A 23,544-nucleotide genomic window follows, 5' to 3' on the forward strand; every position below is an offset into this window, starting at 1 on the left:
AAACAAATTATACTTACCTCGCTGGAACATACTACTCTAATTCCCTTCTAACTGACCTTTTACTGGACCCAGTGTCCTTGATGTTTACCTATGTATGAATAGTTTTTCTTGAGCCTAATCCTTACAATTGCAAAGCTGTAGCCCAGAAATTTAATTTCATCTGGGATTTACCCATTGATGTTTTTGTTTGCTTTAGAACACAGTATACTTTCTAACACATTCTGCTCAGAGAAACTGATGAAGTAAAAGCCATGCTTTCTCTCACTTTGGACCTCTTCCAGGCCTTTGATACATTTAGCAAATTGATGGTTGTATATAATATGGCTTTAAATTGCAGGTAGAGTCAAACATAACGCCTTCAATGTGTGCAGATTTGTCTAGGATAATGATTTTACTACATTTTCTTTTGATGGTATTCTCTCACTCAATGGCCTTTATGCGTTAGTGATATATATGTGTATGTGGGTGTGGAGAATGACCAAAGGCTCTTTGTCTTTTCTAGAGATATACCAGACACATCATGAATGTGTGTAGAGCCAAGATGGTAATGCTTTCCTGAACTTCAGATGCTCAACTAAATTTAAACCGATGTAAAATCAAATGCTCTGGGTTCTAATTAGGCTTTATTTGTGCTTTAAGTAGTCAAAGTCAAAGCCAAAAAGTAGCTTTATTCGGATTCGGTTAGAGAAGTCCATAAAAGCACATGTTAAAAGAAAACAATTAATACATCTCATATCATTTGTTAATAATAAGCAATTAGTACATCTCATATCATATGTTATTATTATGAATAACTCCTTAAAAAAGCCCTTATATAAAAAGCATAAACAAATCGAAACCGAAATGCCATAGGATCCTATACAAGGTTAAAAAAATCAGATCATTGACAATCTGTACCCCAGCAAGCTTTTTAAAAACAATGAGACACTATACATGGTAAGCTCATCCTCCATCCTTTGTAATTTTAGTAGGACTGGTCTGCACTGTCTCAGACCACAGTTTTTAAATAAGCTGAGAATATACCTTTTCCTAATTGTAGTATAAAATTTACAAAAAAAGACACAATGTAACATCGACTGTTGGGACATGTCATCACATGGGCACAGGGGCAAAGGTTTAGACCAGTTATTGACCTCGGGGAAGGTCAGAAGTCTACAGAAACTGCCCCCCCTGAAACTGGTTAGCAACATGCAGGTAAAGCTGCTCGTGGTGAATATTAGATACTGCTGTAGACCAGGGCCTCCTAGCTTTAATTGATTTTGAATTACAGTTGGCTTCCTGCCCTCCAGCTTCCACCTTGACTCATCCAGATAGGTAAGGCAAATGTCCTTAAGTGTCCTTCTACTGACTGTTGCCATGCTTTCCGGATTATAAAAATATTCCTGGTGGCCTATGGCAATTAGGAAGCGTCTTACGTACCTGAACCACTCACTTTTCATACTCCCCTCCAGAGTCAAGCAGTCACAAATGATCTCTCTATTCAGATCTGTCTCTTGAGAGACCCACACCCTGTACCACAACAGGACTGGGCTTATCTTGATGAGGTCTGACACGTACACTAAGCCCAACTCTTTGTGGCAGACATATGTGGATGTTGCTCTTGGGACTGCAAGTAAAAATCGAATAAAGGCATTTTCGCAGGCCTGGATTTTACTAGTGTCCGTAATGCCCCATAGGCCTGCCCCATAGATTCCAGTGGACACACACTTGGCTTTGTATGTATCAATCAAGATTTTTACTGGTCTACCCCCTAGCTTGATGGCAAAATTACGTAGTGCTCCAATGGCACGAGAGAAAGCCAATTTCCTTGCATTGGCAGCTGTAACCCACGTCCCTTTTTTGTCAAAGGTTATGCCCAAATACGTAAAAGTTTTAATTGAATCAGTCTTTGCCCCATCGAGGAAAATATTACATGGTACCTTATTATTTTTGGAGCAGGACATACTAACAGTTTTACTGGTGTTAATTTGTAGGCCCCGTCTACTCATAAAAACAAAAAAGGATTTAAGTGAACTCTGGAGGCCCCTTTGCGTACACGCCATTATAACAGCGTCGTCCGCGTAAAGAAAAATTGGCGCTGATCTACCTTCAACCTGTGGATAATCCTGTTGGTTTTCAATTAGGTGGGATGCTACACTGTTGATGTATAAGTTGAATAAAAAAGGTGCCAATATGCATCCCTGGCGGACTCCTTTTTTTATTAGGGCGAGCAGACCTAAAAGCAGGCGGAGCCTGCTTTGTCTGCGAAGACAACTGTTGTTGGTGTGTTAGAAGGAATCTGAGACGGAGCTCACGCACGAGCGTCGCTGTCTCCGATTCCTCCTCGGGACCGCGCACAGCACCACACACGCATGCGCATACACAGAGACACACAAGCGCCCATGCACGCACCCATACATACAGAGAACACATCCCCGCCGTCGCACACAAACACACTGCATACACACACGCATACACAGAGACACACACACAAGCACGCACGCACCCATACATACAGAGAACACACCCCCGCCGTCGCATACACGCATGCGCACCAAGACCCCCGCCGCCCCACTCACCAGGTTCTTTGTTCGTGTCCCTCGGCAGCCATCCGGTCATTCTGGGCAACAGGCGGGTGCCGCGCTGAGACGCAGTCACGCAAATCTTCCGGCGGGCACTGGAGCGCGGGGTAGACTCCCGTCTGCTTCCTGTATTTCTCTGGCCCCGCCCCCGTCCCAACACAGATTGCCTGGCTTCCTGTTGAAGCCGGGCTGCGGCGTTTCATTATTTTTCTTCTCAACGGCAAAAATATTAATCTTCACTGGCTGACTCCATTGCAGGAGTTGTAATCTTGGCTCGCTTTAAATTAATTGGAATATAATCGTTTTTAAACGAACAAATTGAATAAAGCCTTCACTGGACATACGCTCTCATCGTACGAGAAGGCACAGATTACGTGAAGAAATTGCCATAATTGGATATTCCTTGTTTTTTCTTCTTTTCCTCACTGCTGTCTTTAAACGGAAACCCGAGGGAGCCAGGCTCTGCTTGGGAATTGCCGCATCGGATGTTTTCTTTTCAGTTGAAAAGTGGTGGACTTTTGTGCAAGACTGCATTGCCTCAGATCCTAATTCGTCCACTTGAACAAACCGTGTGATCCTGTGCAAACTATGATCGCTTTCTTTAACCTTGTAGAATTCGGAGAGCTTAGTGCTCCAGATATCTAAGTTGAATAATAAACTCGGCTGTGTCAACTTGCACAAAGCGCTCCGAAGTAGTTGACACAGGGTGCGCTGGCGCATTATTGAAGGTACACACACTCAAATGCAGAAGGCATGTTAATGTGTCACGCACCTCTTTCAAGCGTGCGCTGTGCTGCGGAGCAGCTGAACTGTAAGCACATATTTATAAAATCACAATGTTGTTGGTTTGCAAACCAAGCTTGTAGCTTCTTGCCATTGTCGGGTACTGTTTGGAGAAGAGAAGAGATGTCCGTTGCTTTAGCGCTGGCTGTTGATGGGACGAACCTTGGCTAATTGGTCGTGTTTTAGTTAGCGGCTGTAGTGTCAAAGCACTGCCAGTAAGCAACATTACCATTTCGCAGCCCACTAGCCATACTTTCATCAACCACTGGAAGATGAAAGGCTGCGCTGGAGCGTAGACGCAGCGACATGTAGATCGCATGCAGAATGCAGCAGCAGGTGCAGTAGCCCACTGAGCTTTAGTGGCTGGGGATCAAAGCGCAGATAGTTCTTGTGACACTTTCACGCACTATGCCCTCATCAATGCAAGGGGATGTTTGTTTACAGCGGAGATTTCCTCTCCTGGCACCCTGCTCTGGGCACGGTAAACACAGCAGGGTAGTGTTACCAGACACAAAAGGTACTATCGCCTCTTTGAAAGGAGAACCGCTTTAATAAAGATTATATAAATATGCCGCTAAAAGGAGCTTCCTCTGCTGCAAGCCTCACAAGTAGGTTCGATTTCGTTTCTCACGACAAACAAAAGTAGGGCATGAATTGTGCTCCCGTGGGCGCTGCTCGTGCCAGGACTGACGTTGTAATGGCCCGTTCTTTCATTTTATTAATTTTGACCCTCTATAGCGCCTGCGCAAACCAGACTACTTCTAAGTTCTTATATGCAAAATTCATCTTAAAAAATAACGTGGATGCATTTTTACCGACCTCACTATGATGAAGAGCTGAGTTGCACCTACTAATTCACATATCTCCGGAGGCAGAGCGCACAAACGGCTGTTTCCCTATGTCACCTCTTCAATGCACTCAAACGGAGAGCAGAAACGTGGCGCCCAGAGGCCTAACTTCTATTTGTACAGCAGGTGCAGTGGCACCGGTCACAGAACCCTGGGGCCATTTAACCCTGATAATTGGTGCTATTTTCCTTGCACCAGGCCCAATGATATCCATGCTACACTACCGGCTCCTCCTTTGACCCCGCCCATCCCCTCTCCCATCTCCACAGGGCTTCCATCCCTGCTGGGGGCTGCGCTGTCAAGCAAGCTCCTTGCTCCTCGGCTTTCCATTTCTAGCTGACAGCCCTGCAAGGGGCAGAGAAAGAGGCGCTGCTGACAGCAAAGTGTGGGTTTTAAAAAGCATCCTGAATGAGGGGCTTCCTAAGCGCCCCCTAGCCCCCACCGCCTTCAACCCCACCCGTGGTCTGACGGGTCATTGCATGACCTGCATTTATATAATCTGTTTTACATCACTGCACACCCGGACCTCCTGTGCGTTGGGTCACTTTAAATAACTTGTATTCAGGGAACACAAACAGCAGCTCCTGAACCCTACATGCAGCTCTGATCAGAGTAATATGTCCTTTTCTGCGTTATGAAGCTTTGTCTGCAGAAGTCAGAAGTTTTAAACCTTTCTCAGGAACGACAGCTAACAATGGGCACTGATTGCTGCTGATGAATCGAAGTGCGGGGGTGACGCAGGCCCGAGTATCTTGATGCGATCTTCATTGGAAACCGTTCACATGCCTACACTTTCTGAGATGTGTGCAACACGGCACGGAATGCTGTAGCGCTGCGCTGGTGCGAACTGCAAATACTGCGCAGCTCTGAGTTTACCCCGTGTTACTTGCTGACGTCACTGGTGATGGTTTCGCGAAAAATGTCACTTTTGTGTAATGCTTAAGAGGATTTATCATTGTGTAATGGCAAATAAGTGTGTGCACACCCTCCAGGACCACTCTTTACACACGCACACACCCACCCGAGGCTAAATCAGCAATATGCGTCCCTTTCAAGGAAGTTTCACGCATTGGCCATGGAACAATGTTACTATTTACCCTCTGTTCCTTGGTTGCGCCTATTTTCATTTGGCGCCGGGATTTCACGCAAAGGCAGGTGCGCACATTTGCGTCACTTAGTGGCTCGTGCCTTGTGTGGAATCCTGGTGGTGCTTGTTTTTATGGCGAATATAGCAGACGAGTCCAGTGAGCACGTCCGGAAATTTCAAATGAGGCAACGTCCGCTTGCAAAGTGAACAAGCATTTGCAATGCAATAGGTCTCACAGATGTGAGCGTTTGAGCTATTGGCATTGTAAATGGCAATGCCTTTTATTTATGTTTTGGTTTTTAAAACATAAATGAAAGGCATTGTCATTTACAAAGCCAATAGCTTAAACTCTCGCAAATGCGAGACCTATTGCATTGCAAATGCTTGTTGGGAATTTGGCAGTGCACTCTCCCTTTAGACCAAAGCGGACCTTGGCGCCTGCTCCCCGATACAATTCCTTGATGAAATTTATAATGCTGGGGTCAATTTCTAAACTAGAAAGAGTTTCCCATAAAACCTCATGGCTGACGCAGTCAAAATCAGAGCTTAGGTCTACAAAAGTCAGGAATAGCTTATCCCCTTTTGCGACCACGTATTTACCAATAAAGGTGGCCAGATTAAGACTTTGCTCTGCTGTACCCACACCTTCTTTAAATCCATATTGATATTTAGAGAGTGCATCTGTCTCTATTGCCCACAACTATAATCTATTCAAGATGACCCTGATAGCCACTTTCATCAAGGAATCTAGCAAGGATATGGGCCGGTAGCATTTTGGGTCTTGGCGATCACCCTTTTTAAAAATGGGGATCACTATGGCTTCTTGCCAAGTTGATGGGAACCCTATTTTGTTGGAGCCATTTAAAACATTGGTCAGCTTTCAGTAGTCACATTCATAGAGTTCCCAAATGAGAAAAGCTGTTTAGAATGGTAAGCCATAAAAGTGTATAAAATAGGAAGTGGGTGAGCTTGACAGACGACTCTCTGATCCAGATGCAGTACATTCTGTATGGCTCGGTCTTGAACATGGACCAAGTTCTAAGTTCACAAGGCCGGCTATTATCTTCTCTCTGCTTAAGTCTAAGCATTAGGCAAGTTCTGGCTATGCAAAATGTTCTAATTTATGGGAGACTCAAGTAGAATGTATAATGATAGTTACATTTTTATGTTGCAAAGAGACTACGGACTCTGTGGTGTGATGGAAAGAGTTGAAGAAATCAATTTATAACGTGGATGAAAAAAAATGGGCTAAAATATATAAGTTAGGGACCAAAGTAATTTTGGAATCCAATGAATTCCTAGATATTTCAGGACCAGATATGTGCACATAAAGGGATTTCATTAAGTAGACCAAGCATTTTAGGTTTGCGCCTACTTAATTTGGCATAATGAAGACCATCAGTCCATTAAGAAGATTAACCACAAGAGATAAGACGGCAAAACAATATGTGGGATAGATTGTCGATATAGGACCATACAATACTTTAGTGAAATCTGGAATGAATCACATACAACTCCACTATACTGTTCTATTGTATTGATAATATCAGGCCTTTCATGAACATCATCTGGAGTAACGGTATCATACTTAACTCCAATGATAATTAACAAACATATATTCATCCCAGTTAGTGAGAAAAACTGTCCGGTCAACTGCTTTGATGAGTTTTCCAATAAGTGGTATTTTTTTAAGCTTAAAGTATGTAAGACTCCCAAAACCTTGGAAAAATCCATCGCTTTACCATCCCATTTCATTGCATGCCACTGAAACCTCACTCAAAAAGTTACAATATTAGAGGCAAGCACTGTATTAAACACCTACTTGCATTAATGTCAATATGTTGCACCTTATAGTCTTTACCAAGGTCTCTCAGCAGATACCAACTGTCCAGAAAAATGCAACTAAAAGATCATTGGGGAATACATATAGGAAAAGCAAAATACAGCTCAAACATTCCAGCATGATGCAGATAAAAGGCTACATCTAATGCTTAACTCTTTTATAAGTTTCCAAAGGCATGGATGGCAAAGACCACACTTCTCTTTCTAACATGCTCAATAGAAGCTTTCTTTGTAAAAGTATAGGCAAAATGCAGTCAATCAAGTACCAGTTTGCAAAAAAACAAATTATTATCTATGGTATGGCTGACCTCAGTTTGCTGGCTTGTAGGGAACACAATAACATTATACCTTTCCTTCACCATGGAACACAGAGGGCTTGATTCATAAAGATAATGTTCGCCCAAAAGTCTAACTTTACAAATTTTCTGTATTCAGAAAGGTACAGCTAGACTAAAAGTCTAACTTAGATCAAAAGTCTAACTTTACTCATAGTAACCTACCTTTGTGAATACCGAAATGTTAGACTTTTGGTCCGAGCTTGATTTTTGGTCTAAATTTACTTTAGTGAGTCGGGCCCTACGTTTTTAATGAACTACTATGGAATGTGAACCCATATCCTTTCCTCAGTTTTCGTTGCTCACTAGTTAATATTCACTAAGTAAATAAGTGAGACTCTAAGGCTATCACATAGTAAGGCATAGAGCACGAAATCACGAAACATCATGGGACATCTTCCAAGACATCAGCCAAGTAAGACATCATGTAGTTTTTCCAAGGCAAAGACTCGTACCAATGTCAAATTCTCCCACTTAAGTCTTATCCATCATTTAACAGCTCTTCTGTGGTTGGCTTAATGACACAATTGTTGCTTCATATTCCTTTATATGCCCTTTTGCTGCTCGCACTCTTGCTACAACATATTCTCTCCCTTCAATTAGTTATTTGAGCACAAAAACTTCAAATGAAATACAATTGAAATATATTGAGAACATTTTTTGCTGATATTTCAAAATGGAAGAAAAATGTGCAGGTAATTTCATGGAAATATATTTTCACGTAATTCTAAAGATTAGGTTAATTTGAAATTCTTAGTTATTGATGGTGAGTTTACTCTAATCTTTGGGGTCCACAGGGAGAACTTTTCATGATTCAATTTGGAAATGAGCGGTAGTGATCTGTTTGAGTTGTGAAGAGCCAAGGGTGCAGGAAGAATAAAAGAATAGTAAAGAGAAAATCTCACTAGTGAGATTGGAAGATACACTGTTTTTAGAAATAATTGAAAATTAGATTTGTGCTAGTTATAGGTCATTTGCCAACATCTAAAATAATCAGAAATGGAAGTACTTCCTTTCTAGTGTAGTCTAATATTTAAGGCTGTGGTGATATGGTGGTTTTGGGTTTGGCCCTTTGGGGTTATCCTTAAACCTTTTGATTATTCCTCCTATTTATCCTGACCTGTTTTTGTTGGATTCTGGACTCTGAGCCCTTTATCACTGCTGATCAGTGCTAAAGTGCATATGCTCTCTGTGTAAATTGTTATCATGATTGGTTATCCATGATTGGCATATTTGATTTACTGGTAAGCCCCTAGTAAAGTGCACTGGGTGTGCCAGGGCCTGTAAATCAAATACTACTAGTGGGGCGGCAGCACTGATTGTGCCACCCACATGATTAGTCCAGAAAAGGTATCTCAGACCTGCCACTACAGTGTCTGTATGCAGTTTTAAACTGCTATGTCAACCTGGCTAGCACACCCACTTGCCAGTCCCTCACCTTCCCTTTTCTTACATGTAAGACACCCCTCAGGTAGGCCCATGGTACTCCCTGGGCAGGGATCAGTGCATGTATATGAACGGTAGGACATGTACTGGTGTGTGTGACATGTCCTGATAGTGAAATACTTCCAATTGCAATTTTCACTATTGAAAAGCTATCTGCCCCATAGGATAGAATGGGAGATACTTTGTAACATCTTTACAAATATAACTTCCCATTGGGACAAGATAGAGAAATAAAGTTGTGGCCCTCTGAACTCAGAATTTTATAACATCTTTTAGTAAAGATGTTTTTCAAATTGTGTATTTTAAAATGCCACTTTTAGAAAGTAGGCATTTTCTTGTTCAACCATTCTGTGTGCCTCGGCCTGTTTGGGGATTGGCTGTCTGGTTTTGGAGTGACATGGGCTGGGGATATGCATTCACTGTAGACAGCCACTGGGGGGAGGGGGTTATGGTGTGCCTGGCCCTTCTTGGATGACTTCCAGCTGAGCTGAATAGACCTTGACTGAATTTAGAATAGTGGGAGGAGTTTTCTTTTTACCTGAATAGAGCCTGTATCCCTTGCACCATGCTGTCTTCACCCCCTGTGGTCATACTCCGCCAGTAGGGACAGAACTGGTATGGAATAGGCTCAGAGCATTGCACAAGAGAACAAATACAAAATAGGGTATAAGTAGTGGACGTTAAACCCCAGAACTTTAGATCACTTCTGGTGACTCAATAGGAACATTTGCCAAGGAGAAGAGCTGAAGAGCTCTGAGGAGAAGTACTGCACCTTTGCTGGGTGCTGTATGGGTTTGGCCTGCAGTAGGTGTTTCTGCCAAGGAAAGGAAAAGACTGAACCTTGCTGTAACCTGCTTGAAGAAGAACCTCCAAGGGCCTGTGTGGGCTGGCCTCCAGTGAAGTTTCAGGGACACAAAGACTTCACCCCCAGCTCCCCTGAACTATGCTGCTGAGAGTTTTGACCTGCCAGGAGGTGCCTATTCCAGTTGTTGGCCTCAAGAGGTTGTTCCTACTGTTAAGAGCTGGAAGAAACCTGAAAAACTGAAGAAATCGATGCATCGCCCTTCTTGCAGCTGTCTGTGCAAGAAGAATCTCCACGCATCACCGTACTACTGCAGAGACAACACAGTGCTTGTCGCGGCTGCAAGAACCAATGCATCGTGAGATTGTGGCTAAAGAAACCGACGCAGTGCCGCTTGCCGCCGCCGCATCAATCACCAGGGCATCCTGGATTTCCATGCATCACACCTGTGCAATAGGTTTTCCTGATGCATCACCCACAGACCAGAACTATCGTTGAGTTGACATATCCCTTCCCCCTACAGTCCAGGTTGGACGCATCACTTCTCCGGCGTGCAGCAGAACTGTCACATTGCCTCCCCAAGGACTCAAGAACTGAAGTATCTCTTTGAATCTCGATGCTTCCCTTCTCTGCAGCTGTTTGACCTTTTGAATTTTGACCAATCTACAGGTACTTTGTGTAGAATTACGCACCCATAGTTTTCTATGGACCAAGTTGCTTGAAACTTTTAAAAGTCATATTCTTATTACATGTATGTTGGATTTTTATCGTTTTGGTCTAGTTTAGTTTAGATAAAATACTTTTTTTTTCCCTAACTGGTGTGGTGTCCATTTATGGTGTTATCACTGCATTACTGTGTGTTTTGACTACACATACTTTACACTTTGCCTTTGGAGTAAGTCTGTCTGCTTTTACCAAGCTGCCCAGGGGATGAGCAGGGGTTATCTAAAGTGTGTATCCCCCTTACCCTGACTAGAAGCCAGGGTCCCTATTTGGACACAGGTACCTACCTCTGCCAACTATAGACCCCCATTTCTAAAAGGTGGGATATATAATTATTTTCATGGTACCGTGAGGTTTCAATGCCCAGCAACAGGTTTTAAAAATTATGTGAATTATGTGAATTAAGAGAAGTTTGGTTTCATTCAGAGTCAATGGATCTGTAAGTACTCAGCACATTCATCGTCACAGTGTGTTCTCTAGATACTGTGCAAGAGTGGAAATGTAGTGTTTATAAATAGGAGAGGGCCTCGCTTCACTGACAGTAGTAATGCAGCATTACCCTGCATGTCCAAACATGTCCCTGAATTCAGCGGCTAATCAAATATGACATAGAATTTCCACTCCTCCATGGTCCTCATCCGGAAAAGTGCAGTAAGCATTTAGCAGCATAGCCTACTAGAAGGCGGGCTGTACCATCTCCAATGCTTAATTTCATATCAACAACAATAATGATAATACACAAAACTTTTCTTTGCATTCTGCTGCTGTTCCTGCCAAATGCTGGAGTTGTCCAATATCAATTCTGTCTAGTATTGATTCCTCCACGTGCATCTTTCCTTTATCAGTGTAAGATAAAGTACCTGTCGCTTTAATCTTACCCTTGCAGCTTCTTTTCATCCCTTCTTTTGCCCATTGTCACAGTTTTCCTATTCTTTTTCTTCCTTTCTGCAATCTTTTATGAGTAACAGTACTCTTGTGTGGCTAGCAACATAAGTAGGAAGACGCCTAAGAAGAAATCCCTGTTGATAAGAATGAGGTAGTGTTTAATGTCATCAGGATATATACTACATAATGCATATATGAAAGTGGCTTATTGTAATATTAGCAATGTGGTGTTTTACATGTTTGCTAATATAATGTGATATTATATTGTTATGGTGCAAATATGGATGTGTACGGAGGATTGGGGGGACTGTGAATACGTCGACAGGCACTGAATGTGAGCGATGGTGAAAATCTGAAAAAGCACTTGGGTTAAAGGGAGATGGTGCAAATCTAAACGTGCCTTATCAAGGGACTTGCATTATGGATTGACACTAGAATCAATACGCGTTGGTCCAAATAGGTGCGTTAAATCGGTACCAGTTACTTTATTATAAATAATGCATAGACCATGAGGTGACTAGTGTCTATACATGTTCCTGGTGACACTTTCAATATACAATGAAATCTTACGCAATTAAAACCCATAGTTGTATGTAATGAATGTTATGTGTTTGTAGGAGCAGTATTGTTTAACATGTTCTTATGTTGAATTTTGACAGTCATATGTTTGTCTATCTTATTTTGTGTATTTTTACTTTCAGATATTGTGTTAAAGTGGGATATTATAATTTTAATCCTGAGGAAGGTTTTTGGCTTTGAACATTTATGTGCCATAATCGAAACGCGTCGATGCAATTTTTGGTGGAGAAACACTAAGTGATAGAGATAAGAAACTCCTGTAATTGTGAAACTGAATATACAAACTGAAGTAATATTCATCAATTCATTGGAACTGGTGTCTTTTTCTCCCCTTTTAATTGGAATTATTTTCCTTCTGTACTGTCCCATTTTTCGTGTAATGAATTTATGATGTGTCACAATGTTCTCTTTTTTAAATTGCTTTTAAAATTTACCTAAATAAAATGTACATGTTTTTTGTATGACTGTTTCATGTTTATCATTAACTGCTCCTAGTTTGTGAAAGTGGGTGAATTTGCTGTATGTCTAGTGTAAAACTGTGGTTTACTTTCAAGTTCACCCAAAGGGGAAAACTTTATTGGAAGTTACACAATAAACAGCAGACACTCACACAACTTTATTGACAGTTCTGTCTCCTGGTACCCTACCCCTTTGGTTTTTTGGGTCCCTCTCTTTTGTTTGAGATGTTGTGTAACTTCTCCAGCTACATTTGTTTATCCCTTTCCCCCCCCACAGATTGTCCCCTGAAGAAGGGACCCTGACGTCCCGAAATGCATCGGGCCCAAGCAAGCAGCATTGCGACAATTTGGCTGTATTGATATTTATATATTTTCACGAGTTAGCTATGTTATGATCTTATTTTCATCATATATGTGAATATGTTTGCTCTGTTTAAAAATAATTGACCGAGTACGTTTGAACACAAATACCAGTAAAGATTTACATTTACAAGTATTCTGGTGTTTATGTTTTTCATTTTTGGATATATTGAGCTAATTCTGTTTAAACAGAAGGAAGGTCATCTTGTGACCATTTCTGCACAGTGCGCAGTGGAGCTACCGTGTTTGGTAACTTTACCGATTCTTTATTGACTGACCCTTGTGAGACAGCAAGAGTCCCACTGCGGCACCTTTGTATTTAAGCTGTTCATTATACGTTTAACAATTGATTACTAAAGAACAATTGGTGTGCGTTTCCCCCCTTCTAACATATTCTCTTAGTGCTGCCATAAGCACTCCTGCTCCCCCTCCCACTTTGCTGACTAAGTTATTTCCCATCTGCCCATGTTTGACATAAATATTCCTGTGTATGCTTGTACTTTCTATTTGTAACTAAATGCTTACCAGTGCAGAAAGCTCTGTATATAAACACCATGGTCTGTGTATTCAAGCCCCTACCTCCTGGAACACTTGAGGATGTTGTATGGACGTGGTCTCACCCATGAGTGAATAGACTTGTTATTTTGATATTTCAGCTGCAGTGTCAATCTCTATTTTGTTAGTCTAAGGACCTGTGGACAAAGAAGGGTGAACCCTGTACGGGTGTGCCCCTAAAAAAGGTACATTTCCACCGTACTGTTCTTGTTGTGGGCCACTTTATTGTTGTCTATTCCTCGGTTGCTATGGTAAGTAAAAGGACCACACGCTTCCATCTCGCCTACAGATTTTAAGACCCAGAATTCCATCTAACTGACCCATCTCTCCATTCACAGCTTCCAGTTGAGGCTCACTCAGAGTTGGTCTTACCATATGGTTGGATTCCGCATTTCTAAACGTCACTAGAGGACCCTTAACTTCATGCACCTATCACAAGGAGTCACAACTCAGATAATTTTACTCTCTCGGAGACTGTTATCCCCAGAGGATGGTAAAGGGTTGATCTTGTTATTGTCAATTCATATAGGAGTGGCAACCAATTCCTACAACTAGAAGTCGATTGTATGTACATGTAGTTTACGTCTAGAACTTGCCATGTGGTGCGATTACACTTGTGGGAATAAATATGAGGTTGCCTACAACAGTTCTAGCTGTAGCATTTTCTTTTTTTTTTAGCTAAAATTAGGTCTTTCTTGTGCAGACATAGGATATCCCATTGTGTGAACGTAAGGTAAGCATGTGGATACACTTTGAATATGCTTCTTTTTCGAGGAAGCACGTTGTTGAGCTACTCTCCTTTGGCTACTGAATAAAAGAAGCTACTGCCATGATACTACCACAGCCTGACCACTTGGAAACCACGGTCTATAATTCCATCATCTTTCCAGCATAGAAAAAGTACCAGCATGTTGCAGCAACATTTCCTCATAAATGCTACATCATTTGCTTGATTACTTTCAAGCCAACCAAGTCTTTGCTGTTATACCTGCAGGATCTTTGGACTACACCAAGAAATGGGTGCATTCTTTTCAGTGCTTAATTGGAACCAGTGGTTTTCGGTGCTCGACACCCGCACTTAGGGCCCCATTACAATGAGTCCGCCCGCCACCCTAACAGAAAATGGGACCAACCGCCAGAGGTGCAGTGGTCACACAAGGCCAATTAGGATGCACCCGCCACACTGGCGGGCGCATTCTGGCCTTTAACATTGTGGATGGTGCGGCTGGGTGCAGCTCCATCTACAATGTTAAAAGTGCATGGTTTGCATTGTAATGCACAACGTGACAGGCACTGCGCGTGCCTGCCACCTTGTGTATGGCAAAGTGCAGCCCTTCACGCACCCGGGGGCCCGTAACGGGCCCTCAAAGTAATTTACGCCGGCCTTTCCATGGCGGCATCGCCGATGTGGAAAGGCCTTTGAATTTGCAGATCATAATATGGATGGCCCATATTATGCCCCAGATCCGCACGGCAGGCAATCGTAACGATTGCCTGCTGGCGGAAAAGCGGTGGACGGTCTTTCTGTCCATCGTGGTACCCCCGCCACACTAATATGGCGGGGGTAAATCAGGTACAGATGGCGGGCGGCTCGACCATAATTGGCCTCTTAATTGTCAACACTGGGGCTTATGATAGCCTGCTGCATGGTGGTGCTGTTTATCTAATAAAGAGACGAGAACAACACCAGTTGGCTATTACTTCAATATGCCTTAAAATGGCGATTACTTGCCTTCTAAGCCATTCCTACATCTTTGGGGGCCTAGAATAAAGGTCGCACTTGTAGGGTTCCATGGTTAGTTGTTGTGTTGATTCTATCATAGGTTGCGCTGACAGGAGCTATGGGCTGCCGCTAGCTGCAGTGGTCTCTTGAAGAGGGCCCCAGCACATAATTTTTCACAAATTAAGCACTGATTCCTTTGCTGTTTGTTTCCCTTAATGCGAAGCATGAAAGCGAACAGATGCGTACAAATAATGGTGGCACAGCCAACAGTAAGAAAACAAACCACAAATGTACAAATGAGACAGATCAAAGAGAAGTTATTTCATACATTTGAAGAGAGCAGAGTGTGGATGCTTTATTTATCAAGATATAGGCTTGTTAACCATTTGTAAAGGACACGCGTTGTGAAAGATGTGAAAGGTGGTCTATGGTTCGATGACAGTAGAAATGAAAGTTGTGTGTCTTCTCCCTGCCTTTTCTAGTAAGAGAATACTGCAAGAAGTAGCTGATCATAAATCGTAAAAATTAAACCCTGGCAATGTTGTGTTAAAGATAAGAATGGGTAAAAAGTGAGCCCTGCTACAAATTTGCTTTTCGATTTGGAAAACAAATTGTATTGATTTTCGATTGTAAGGGTGCAGAGAGGGTTCATCCCCTCAGGATGATGAGAAGCGCTTGATGATTTATTTTTAAATAACAAAAGAAAAACGTGCAGATGTGATCTGTATCCTCGGTGGTGGGGGGCTCGTAAAAACCCTGCACCGCTGCAGATGTCTGTGAGGAAGAGCCTCTTGCACAGTGTTCTTGATCCTCCCTGTGCCGCCAGAAATCTGAGATTGAAAAAAAACATAGGACATTCGTAAATTCCAACTGGACTAGTCAGTAAATAGGCGCAAAGGCACTGGCGTGGAAAGCCACAGCTCCAGCAAGATGAGCTGAAAAACCTCACTTTCAGGTCAGAGCAAATCAGATAAAAAATGAGCGGCCTCCCACCAGGGGCAGGCAGTGATGAGCCAATTGAGTTTGTGTCGCCATGGATGCCGGAATTGCTGAGTCTGGAAGACAGCAACACTCTCCTGATTGCAGTTTCACATTAAGTCCACAGTCTCAGCCTTGAACATCAATGTGCACTGGCACCACCTCCCATTTTCTAAAGGACTCACCCAGGATATAGAGCCTCAACATACATGCAGACAACGGGAATGGGAGGGTCTGTGTTAAACATATCCACACGTTTGATTTATGACCTTCGTGGAGTAAAACCTATACATATACTGTAGAGTTAGAATGCTCAGGGGGCACGTGAGAATGACAGGCGCTAATAAACTTTAGGAAGTGATTGGACATTTGTATTTTCAAACTCCTGGATCACAGGCATAACATACAACTTTTTTGGTTGATTTTTTAAAAACTGGGACTGGGTGAAATATTGTTATAATGAACTACATGAGTAGCATTACAGAAGTAAACCTACCAACCCAACGACAACGCTGGTAGAATTTACCACACCAGTACAAGCATATTCAGGCAAAACCTGTGCCTGTTCGGTTCAGACAATCAAAGAGAAAAAAAACAGAGGAAGATGTAGCACAGAGATAGAGAAGCGTAGGCGTGCAAAGTTTCTGCTCAGACAGTGGGGCTATGGTAGTAAAATCAAAAGATCCATACATTTCGTTTCCTAACCACGTTCCACACATAAAGAAGCTACTACCATCAGGCAAGCCGATCGAGAGGTAAGCAGCCAGTATGAATTAATGTCTGAACAGAAGGGTAGGAATGCATTATTTTGCAAAACACAGATGGGAGTGAGCATTAAGTTCGTAAGCAAAAAAGCGAGGAGAAGTTATTGATCTCACAAAAAAGTGAAAAAATGTGAATCAATTGCACAAGTTCTCGGCACACAGACACCAGATGTGTAAGAGAAAAGGTCAGGGAATGCTACACGATTGTGGCTAAGACCCTCTATTTCAGAACTTAATGGCGAGTCGCAAATATTTCCTAAACAATTTGGCATATCTTACTTCCAGCTGAATGATCTAGATGTCAGGATTGTATAAGCTATGGAGGTGTGAACATGCAAGGCCTTATGACTTGCTACACTGCGGCATTACTTTTAAAACAATAGGTAAATACTCAGAATCCATAGCTATATTTAGCCAAAAAGAACATCAAAAGGGGGATTAGGAGAAGGAGGAAGGTGGCCATGGATTGACAGTTGTCCGTCACTTGCTCTGTCCTGAGTCCTCCACTTTTCAGCACATGCTTTCCTGTCACACCATCCAAAATTAGCTAAACTCACCCATAGATGTAAGGGGATGGGAGCACACTGCTTTACCTCCCAGCACAGTTCACCCCCTAGCATTATGGTAAATGAAGTTCATTTTAAATGCTAACTTGAGTTTTTGCTGAAGTGTTTCACCAAAGTTGGTGCAGGTTAGTGCTGTCAATCTCTAGACACATGTTTCTGAATAGTATCCTTCATCAGTAGAGATAAAAAAAAACCATAGATATGTTGGGTTTCGGTCTGCCCACCTTCCTATTTATCCTGGACTGCAGCCTTAACCCCTTGTCTGCTGATGACCGAACTGCTCCGTCATCAGCTGCGGTGGCGCTGTGCTGATGACGGAGCGATTCCGTCGTGGCCCGCTAGGAGCTCCTGCGCGGCGCGAATTCCGTGCCTGCGCTGAGCGTTCCATTGAGCGGTGCGGGCCATGACGGAACCGCTCCGTCATAAGCACAGCACCACCGATGCTGGTGACGGAGCGGTTCCGTCACCAGCATGCGGCCGCTGCGCGGCCGCCCCGCCCCCTTAGCACTGCGGCGGAATAGCCGCCGCAGTGAAGGGGTTAAAGACACTTCAGCCTCTTACTCCCGTAACTCTCAGGAACTGTCACACCTGCTCTCCCCAGCACCTTGTTCCATGGTTGTGAGTAGCCTGGGTCTCTCTTTCCATGTTTTCATCATTCCCATGCTAGAGCAAGATAGAGAAAATGTGGTTGAGGGGGTAAGACAGTCTTTTCCCACCTCTCGACCTATTATTTTTTTCCTCCAGGTGGGACATCAATTTACACATCAAGAAATATTGACATTTGCACCATCTACCAATGGTCACTTGTGGGTGCTAGTGGGGGTATCCATGATAGCTTTTCACCACACATCACATAGCAATAGTATGAACATTTGGAATCTCCACCTAGTACCTATAGCCGAAATGTCCCACGTTTCCTTATCTACACATGCATAGTTAAAGTTTGCTCAGCCCTACAAATAACTAAGAAATGCAAACCAAATTGTTGGCAATTAAAAGGTTTGTGTGCAAATTAGAAACATTCAAATGGCAAATGTTTGTCTGAAACACAAACAACAATTAAACTATGAAAGAGAAAGTATTATCATGTTCTATTACTAGCCACATATATTGTTTACAAGACATGCATGCAGAATGTTACAAAAATAGGTGCACTTCATAATGTTTGACCAATTACATGGATAAGGTGACGCATGGCTATGTTATGTATGTGTAGGCCTGGAATGTCAGTGAATTAGGCACACAGATGTAAATGACATTCATGCGTAAGTGTAACTGCATAACTTGCGCATATGAACATCTGTATGTGTTTCTATGGATTGGACCATATTAGTATTCTTATCCACTTAGAAGTGGTTCTCTCCCATGGTATAGCAACCACATAGGTGTATTCACCATAATTATCAAAAGCTTCATTGTAAATCATGAACAGCTGGCCCTGTCAAACTGAGGCCTAGGCGCATGTGCTAGTGCACCCACACACACACACACACAAAAACAAACACACACTAAGGCAAATACAGTTTTTATACAGAGTCCCCTCCTGCCATGATGAAGAAAAACTTTTCTCCGCCCCCACAAATCCAAGGGATGCTTGTTAAAAATCTGCCACACAGTGGTTGTTGACAGGGCTGCTGGAGTTTGCCCTGTGCCTTGTTCCCCGCGGCGTGGCCCGCTTTCTGGTCTTCACAGAGGAAGCCGGCTGTCCTGCGCGGACCGCAGGATTGACAGAACACATCCTTTCTTCCAAGTGCTGCATTGCACCGCTGCTCATTCAACAGGAAACCCCCGGCGGGGCCTTCCAACAAGCCGGCGTCAAACTTGGTGGGAGTTTAAATCCAACAGCATTACCATTTCAACCCCTACACCCCCGTGCCTGACGGATTTCCAATACAAGCAGCGCTCTGAATTCCTCGGTGACTGAAACCAGCTGCTCCCAACGCGCAACTTCGTCCGAGCAAAATTAATAACCTCTCCCCACACAGACTAATGAATACAAGGAAAGATAAAACAACGCAGGGGCTATAATAACCAACTCCATTTCCCAAATGCAATTACTATTCATGGCTTTCTTGGCGCCTGGTATGCACGCTCTTTATCTTACAGTATATACATCTCCACACACCGCTAGAAATTACCAACACGTATGACCCAGCAATTGCTCGGGTCCATGAACCACCTCGGCAGACGTCTTGGGGATTAGGCGAGCCCTGCCAACCTATTTTAAAGTTGTGTGTATATATGACATAATGTGAGAGGCTTTCAGCGAGCCCACAGCATTCCAGGCACATTATCCGTCCTGCCTTTTTTGTCATTAAAAACAAAGCAGGGCCTCTTGCTCCCCTCAGAGGCGGCGAGTGTGCATCCGTGCATGGGCTTGTACATTGAGCTGAGGTGTGGCCGGTGCCACTGTTTGCTGAATTGGATTATTCATGTGAAATTAAAAAGGGCTCCGCTTCCTCGCTGCGCGAGGGAGGAGAGCCGCTGCGGTGGCTTGGCCCCTCGTGAGATGTGACCACAGGACCCCACTCTGTCCTAGCCTGCAAAGCCCAGCTTCTCCTGCGTGGACTCTCATCTCAGGAGGGATGTTGGTCTGAGGGGCTCAGAGCGTCATTTTGTGCACTTGAATACAGCCACAGTACGCTGGAAACGTTCTGAAATTGTTATGACAAGTCCCATTTGCCCTGTATAAACTGACTTTGACCCCTACGGATAACAATGCATTTGAAATATTGGTACGTTGTCTCGGTGTTATAAAAAGTTTGGTTTCTTTGCAGCGTGTGTGTTCACCTCTGCATGGGGTGAAGAACTCGAGTTATGCAAACTGGACTGAAAAAAGCACCGCCCCATCTACCCTTCCCCATAAAAAAACAACTTCCTTAAACATTGCTCATCAGCATATCAATTAATGCATTCAAATCTAAAGCATGTCATTTCCAGCACTGTGTCTAATGCAACACTTCATTGTGCTACACAGAACTGTGTTCATGTTTTTTTCTTCTAAGTTTCGAGATGCAAATAGCACATGCATTTGAAAGCCACCTGCTTCGAGGCGTGGCATCAATGTATCCAACCTTCCAAAACCAGCATAGAACCAGCAGCCCAAAACATACTTTGCCCTCAACAGCCACAAATCATTTACATAAATCTGTTCTGCATAGCAAGCACAACAGAAATGGGTTATACAAGATGAGTTTTCTTTTTAAGGACCGCGACACCAATTGTTTTCTGTCGCGGTGCGGATTATACACACATGCGTAAAAGTAGCGCCGCACATCCCAACGCCTTTAGACAAAATCTAGCCGGGCAGCCACGTCTAGCGCTGACAGGAGTCGAGCGCGGGAAAGATGCTGCTGAGTGCAATTCATTTCTACGGGGACTTACCCTCCGAGATCCGATTGTTTTCAGATAAGTCCGAATTCCATGCCGCAGGCAGACTCTGCAACTTTCCTCTGCACCGCGAGACCTTTTGACTCCGGCAAAAGGACGCGCAGTCTTGGTCGAGATAGCGGGCTAAGCAGAGGGGATAAAGCAGGATTTCATCCCAATCTCAGGACCCTGGAAACCAAGTCCTTTCTCCAGAAGCGAACCCAGACCCGTTATCTGTATTACGGTTAACGCGGGGAGCAGACGGCACTGCATACAAATCGGTCCCTGTAGCTAGTTCTTGGTGGAGGCTGCGGGCGGCCGCAGGGTCCTACTGCTATCGGCTCTGGGAGAGCTGAGGAGCCGGGGGAAGCGAGACGCTTTTCTGCTACACCGCGTGCCTTATAATGGAGCCGGGTTTGTTATTCGAGGCAGTGTAAGAATTAGGTAGAAAACGCACATTTCTACTTCACAGGCCGAAAAATATGGTAGTGACCAACATTTTAAAAGAAGACCCCTCGAACAAAGCATCTGCATTCCGGTTACTATGGTGAACTGTAGCACAAGATGAACCCCATGACATTTGTTGAAGATAAAATAGTTTCTTGACGAGTTTGCTCGTTATATCATGCCAATTAAAAATACCAGCGTATCCTCTGCAAAACAATACAGCCCCCAGAAGCAACATAATATTGAGATGCTACAATGGCAATAAACACGCAGGGCGAATTAGGTTTGCATTGGCTTTGAAAATGGCTTTACGAATTGTTAAATTGGATTTTATAGAGAATACCAATTATACGTAAGTGGAGCTAATGAAGATCGTGTTTCTTTTGTACAGTCGTGTGATTGCGTGCAGGGATTCTAAAATACAGGAATGAACACATTTTCTACAAATGCTTGTCAGTTAGAGGAACAGTATAATACACAGCGGTAGCTCACAAGTCTTAATACGAAATAATCTGCAGGCCTGTGTGAGCAGAAAATGCTATGTGAAAGACACAATTGTTATGGTATGAACATCTGTAGAGAGCACCATCACCCGGGAGGCTTTCACGCAGATACGTGTATGTGTAATCAAACCTAGGGCCTAGTGGGACTACTCCAAAAGCCAGGGGGCATATTTACAAGCCCTGTGTGCTGCTGGAGTGTCTCTTTTTTTGACGCTCCGGTGGTGCAGAATGTAGACCCAAATCTACGAGGCCACGCAAAGTCACCTTGCGTGGTTTATCATGGGCCCGCACATATGGTGTAAGGCAACGCAGCGCAAGTTGCTGCGTTGTCTCTCACTGTGTCGGGGGGCGTTCCATGGGTGTTGCAGTGGGTGTTTCCATGCAACGCCCATGGATTTTGAGACACTCCCAAATTTACAACATAGCGTAAATATGGAATGCATCAAAGTAGCGTTCCTCCCCAAGGGTAGCTTAATGAGGAGAAAACTTTATTTCTCCCTGTTTTTTGCCTCTTTTTCTGTGTGCTGGATTCTGCAGCACACATAGAAAGAGGAAAACAACTCTATAGATTGGTTTTGTGCAGAAAGGTGTCCCTCCCTGCACAAAAACAATCATTCCTACAACGCAGACACCCTTACACAATTGTGCCTGCATTGGCGCAAGGCAGCCATTTGTATGCCAGTGCTGTCAAAGAGGACAGGAATGTGCTGTATCTCATAGATACAGTGCATTCCTGCCCTTTTCTTTGGACGAAGGGCAGTGCAGCAAGAAGCCTTTTCGCGCTGCCCTGCGCTGAAATGTTGTAAATGAGGCCCCAGGTCTTTAAGCTCCTTGTGGAATTCAAGAAGTGAGGAGGAGGCTCTTATTTAAGGCTGCAGGTCATTCCACACTTAGGGAGTGCTGTAGAAGAAGGCTGTAGCATCAGATCTGGTTTTCCGTACGCAGGGGATGTGTGCAAGGCAATGAAGTGTCCAGATGAGTGGAGGTGCCTGGAAGGTTTGTTAAAGCAGATAAGATTGTTGAGGTATGCTAGGCCAGTGTTATGTAGTGCCTTTAAAGTGTGGGTTAGGAGTTTGAAATGTGCTTGTTTGTTTATGGAGAGCCATTGAAGCTTGTTAGAAATGGGGGTCTCTAGTTGGCAGAGGTAGGTACCTTTGTCCAAATAGGGACCCTTGCTTCTAGTCAGGGTAAGGGGGATACGCACTTTAGATAACACCTTGATAGCTTGGCATGAGCAGACAGGCTTATCCCACAGGTAATGTGTAAAGTATTTGTACCAACACTCACATTAACACAGTGAAAACACCACAAATGGACACCACACCAGTTTAGAAAAAAAAATATCTTTATCTAAACTCAACAAGACCAAAACAACTAAAATCCAACATACAAGTATTAAGAGAATGACTTTAAAAAGGTTTTAAGCAAGTCGGCCCATAAAAAACTATGGATGTGTGATTTCACTCAAAGTACCTGTTGTTGCGACAAAATTTACAATGCCAAACAGCCACAGAGATGAGAAACGTCAAAAACACAAAGACATGAGTCAGTTCCTGAGACCATGGGTAGGATACGTGACAGTTCTGCTGCATGCAGGAGAAGTGATGCGTCAAGTCCGGCCTGTAGGGGGAAGTGATGCGTCGATTCCAAGACGGTTCTGGTCCGCGGGTGAAGCATCGGGAGAAATTGCCGCACAGGCACAATGCGTGGTAATCCAGGAGATGTTGGCAGACGATGCAGTGGCGTTGGGATGTGCTGCGTTGGTTTCTTCAGCTCGACCCCTCTATGCGTTGGTTCTTGCAGCAGCGACAGGTGCTGCGTCCGTTATGGCAGCGACGTGTTGATGCTTGGAGATTCTTCTCGCACTGAGGTGCTGCGTTGGAAAAACTGTTGCATGAAGAGCAATGCGTCGATTTTCTTGTAGTTGTGT

The 23,544-nt window shown here is 43.6% G+C and overlaps 1 protein-coding gene across 1 annotated transcript in view; it reads right to left on the reverse strand.

The window, feature by feature from the left end:
* ROBO1 (roundabout guidance receptor 1) overlaps window positions 1–20,797 on the reverse strand; it is a 1,555,637-nt gene extending 1,534,840 nt beyond the window's left edge. The window contains exon 1 of the mRNA XM_086934074.1: window positions 20,680–20,797. The gene's annotated coding sequence lies outside the window, so the exon portion shown is untranslated. The remainder of the gene's footprint in view (window positions 1–20,679) is intronic.
* Between the last annotated feature and the right edge of the window lie 2,747 nt (window positions 20,798–23,544).

This window comes from Lissotriton vulgaris, chromosome 8 (assembly GCF_964263255.1).
Source record: "Lissotriton vulgaris chromosome 8, aLisVul1.2, whole genome shotgun sequence".
Lineage (NCBI taxonomy): Eukaryota > Metazoa > Chordata > Amphibia > Caudata > Salamandridae > Lissotriton > Lissotriton vulgaris.